The sequence below is a fragment of the Quercus robur genome, chromosome 10, assembly GCF_932294415.1.
Source record: "Quercus robur chromosome 10, dhQueRobu3.1, whole genome shotgun sequence".
In the NCBI taxonomy this organism is placed as follows: Eukaryota; Viridiplantae; Streptophyta; class Magnoliopsida; order Fagales; family Fagaceae; genus Quercus; species Quercus robur.
In genome coordinates, this window is record NC_065543.1 from 47,358,062 (window position 1) to 47,362,705 (window position 4,644).

A 4,644-nucleotide genomic window follows, 5' to 3' on the forward strand; every position below is an offset into this window, starting at 1 on the left:
ATAATAATTTTTTTTAAGTGTAGTTTTAGAATATGTCCCCGATTATTTGGCACTTCAACTAGCTAGCAAGGTTGAGGAGTTGCCCCTTAAAATAATAATAATAACAAATAAAATAAAATATGGTAATAGCCTCAACATTGACACAAAAAAGGTATTTCTGATTGGTAGAAAATAAATTAAAACTAAAAATTCATATTTACAATTTAAAAGGACATTTTTTTAAGAACCAAAATTATGAAGTAAAGTATTCTCTAATATGACTCAGTAAAAAAATGTATTTTCTAATATAATAGTACATAAATAAATACCTGAAATTATTATTTGTATTTGCAAAATTCTGCTTCAACTAATTCTTCCATGAGCATTCTTCTTGGATCTTCGCACCTTGTTGCGTCGTTCTCCATAAATAATAGTCAAGAGATATTTTGGTTTTCCACTTGAGAACACAAGATATCCCATACCTAATCCAAACATGAAACCACATCCGTACCCCAACAATACAACTTTCCAATGAAATCCATTTGCAAACCCAACATCATCTTCTTGGATGGTTGGTGATGGTGGTGGTTGTTGTCCCTCATCATTGCCACAAGTTTTTGTCAATGGAAATCCACATAAACCCAAGTTTTCACTATAAGAAGCATTTGTAAATGTATTGAATTGTTTACCTTGAGGTATCAATCCCACAAGATGGTTTTTTGAGAGATTTAAAATTTCCAATGATGTAAGATTTGTCAATTGTATAGGAATGTTGCCTGTGAGCTTGTTTGAGGAGAGATCTAGCCATTCAAGATTAGTCAAATTTCCGAATGATATAGGTATATGACCCATAAGATTATTGTGTGAAAAATTTAGCCCTTTAAGTGATCCAAGGTTTCCAATTACCTTTGGAATTTCTCCTTTGAAACTATTGTTGGAAAAATCAATAGTTTTCAATAGAGTTAGTATTTTCACCACGTCAATATAATTCCCTTTAATATCAATTGTAACATCAATTGTAACAGAATCATTATGAGAATAATGATAACCATCATCAATATCTCTTCTGAAAACAAAATGATAATCATCACCCATATATTGCAATCCATTGTTATCCATGTTCCCATTCATCATGGCTGATAAATACTTGAAAAGGTTCGATGGCAAATGACCATGGAACATATTGTGAGAGATGTCTATAATTCTCAAATTAGGGAATGAGAATTTAGTCTTGTGATTGCGTATGGAACCATGAAAGTTGTTTGATCGCAATAAGAGAACCCGCAACTCTGGAAGATTTACCAACCAATGAGGGAATGTGTCGTTAAGCCTGTTGTTAGCAACGTCTAGAATTTCTAATTTCTTGCAATTGACGAATGAACGTGGCAATGGCCCTTCTAATTGATTGTCGGCTAGTTTAAGACTTCTCAAGTTACTGCACTTTACAAATTTAGGGATGGCGCCGTGAAGATTGTTATTTCGCAATTCCAGATTTATGAGATCACTCATATTTCCCAAACATGGAGGAATCATACTAAAATGATTATGAGAGAAATCAAGGTAGTTAACAAAATTGAGATTGCAAATGGAAGAAGGGATCTCTCCACTTAAATTGTTCCTTGAGATTGAAAAGAAAACAATGTGCCGTGGAAGTACATGAAGTGGCCAAGTACCTTCAATAAAATTATTGGAAAAATCAACAAACTGCAACAAAACAAGGCGGCTTAACTTACCGGGACAGTTTCCGGTGATCAAATTAGAATGCAAATTGAGATACTCCAAGTTTCGGCAGCCAAAGATCTCGGCAGGTACATTTCCCGAAATTCGATTCAAATTGAGACCCAAGATATTTAGATTTTCCAAGTTCCCAATCTCTCTCGGTATTGGCCCTGCAAGCTTGTTATCTCCAACTTCGAACCAAATTAGAGACGAACAGTTTCCGATATTTTCCGGTATTTCACCCGATAAATTGTTGGAGGAAAGATTGATTATTTTCAGTTTCTTGAACTGAAAGATTCTTGGAGGAATATTCCCAATCAAACCGTTAGAAGCCAAATCAAGAATTTCGAGATTCTGACAGTTGGAAATTGAGGATGGAATGGGCCCCACTAACTCGTTTTCATACAAGAAAAGTTGTTGAAGTTTCGTAAGGTTTCCGACTTCGGATGGTATCGTACCGGCGATACTGTTGTTGCCTAAGTTGATGCGAGTGAGCTCCTTACAGTTTTCTAATTTTCCTGGAATTTCGCCCGATATTTGATTCATTTGGAGTGCGAGACCTTGCAAAGCCGATAAGTTTCCGAAACTTTGCGGAATGTTTCCGGTTAACGAGTTCCACGAAACATCGAGAACTGTTAACTTATTGCAATTCCCAAGCTCTGATGGAATAGTACCCTCCAAGCTGTTGTTCCAGAGATAGAGCGTATGGAGATTTTTGAGGTTTCCAAGACTTTTCGGTATTGAACCGGTGAGCGAGTTTTGACAGAGGGAGATCTCTTGGAGGGCGGTACAGTTGCCAATTTCGGATGGTATCGTACCGGCGATACTGTTGTTGTCTAATGTGATAAGAGTGAGCTCCTTACAGTTTTCAAGCTCTGATGGAATAGTACCCACCAAGCTGTTGTTCCAGAGAAAAAGCTTTTGGAGATTTTTGAGGTTTCCAAGACTTTTCGGTATTGAACCGGTGAGCGAGTTTTGATAGAGGGAGATCTCTTGGAGGGCGGTACAGTCGCCAATTTCAGGTGGGATTTGGCCGGAGAGGAGAGTTTTCCAGATGTATATGGTTTCAAGCTTCTTGAGGAGACCAAGACTCGGAGGAAGGAAACCCGAGACGCTTGTTTCGGCAAGGCCTAACATGGTCAACTCCGTACAATTCCAGATTTCTCGGGGTATAATGCCTCCAAGGTACTTGTTGAAACCGACTCTTATCACTCGGAGGTTCTTCAAGTTGCCTACGGTATTGGGTATTTCTCCATTGAGCTGGTTTTCATAAAGAGTCAGCCATTTCAAGCTTGTGAGGTTGCCGATTTGAGCCGGAATCGAGCCCTCTAGCTGGTTCGAGTTGAGGTGGATTTCTTGGAGCTTAAGCAAGTTGCAAATCTCAGATGGGATTTCACCGGTTAACGCATTGTCACTCAAGTCCAAGTAATTCAGTTCATGTAGTATAGCAATCTCTCTTGGGACTGAACCCGTGAGGTTTGTACTAGAAAGTACAACCTTGGTTAATGAAACCAAGGAAGAGAGATTAGTTGGAACTGTACCATATAAACTCAAGTGCCTTAATTCCAATTCGACGACCTCCTTGTTGATGTTGCAAGTGATTCCAAGCCACCCACATGGAGTTCCATCTGTTGGGTTCCAATTAGACAAGGCCTCAGTGGATCCATTCAGGCTTTGCTTCCATGAAAGAAGAGCTTCGCCTTGTGGATTAACAGCGAAAGCCACAAAAGGATTCAGGAGGGGAAGGATGATTGTTAAGAAGGAGAAGAGGGTGTTCCATGAATTTAGAGGCATTACAGCTATGCTACAAAAGTGTAATGAGAGGGAAAAAAGTATACAAAGGAAGAGGGGTTGGTTGAGTTAAGGCTATGGAGAGACAATGAGAGGAACCAAATTATATACTGCGGGCTTCGAGTTTTTTTAATAGTTGTTACTACTTACTACTTTGTCTCTTAGGAATTTCATTCAAAAACTAACAAAATTCTATCGGCACTCGGAATTGTTACTACTAGGAATTTCTTTATTTCGCTTTAAATTCTAATCCAAGGATTGGCTATGGCGGTTTGGCCCCACAAAATGAAAAATCAGGACTTTGCTTTTTCATGTAAAAATGTTTGAACGATCTTTTCTCGTAAAAATGTTTGATCATAGCAAGTACACTATTGGACACATTTGATTCATTTGTCTGCTCCGTACTTTATTATTTATCATGCATGTAATGATGCACAGAACACAAAAGAAAAAAAAAAATCCCTCCTTTTGATGGTTCATGTAATTTTACATAACATTCTCTATAAAATATTCACCGTGAAATGGAGGGTGTTCGTGAACCTTTTTTCAAACACGTAAGCTTAAATAAATCCATTGTGTTTTCATTTAGATTTAATCATCTAACATTATTTCTCCTTATTCCTAGATGGATATGCTTCATGGTCCCATGGAACACTATTTTTCATCACGATGATTACAATAAATAATTTTAAATCTTTTTTGCACTTTGGGTAATGTAATTTAAACTGGGAATTATATTTTAAAATTCTTGAAACTTTGACGTTAGAGGTTCGTTTAGAAAAATATTATGTTAATTATTTTAATGTACTTACAAAGCCTCGCATGCTATAAGGAGACAAAACAAAAGGAAAATATTAAAAATAAAAAAGGATAGAAAAGATGGAGAGTATCGACTATATATTTATATACGATTCTTAAAACAATGTTGGGTATATGAAGCCATATTTTTGCAAACCTTATCAACACATAAGCTTAAGAAAATACTTTGGTTTTGCATTTTCATTTAATCATCTAATCTATTTTCCTAGTATGGTGGGAGAGGGTATCTCATGAAACGATCTCATGAAATCATCCTCTCATAGTATACGGAACCTACACATGTGAGATTCATGCATGCTGTGAGGGAGATCTCGTTAGATAGTCTCATAAAATACT

The 4,644-nt window shown here is 36.9% G+C and overlaps 1 pseudogene; it reads right to left on the bottom strand.

Annotated features, from left to right (window-relative positions):
• Positions 1-308: 308 nt before the first annotated feature.
• On the bottom strand, positions 309-3,713 carry LOC126701578 (leucine-rich repeat receptor-like serine/threonine-protein kinase RGI4; annotated as a pseudogene).
• Positions 3,714-4,644: the final 931 nt, after the last annotated feature.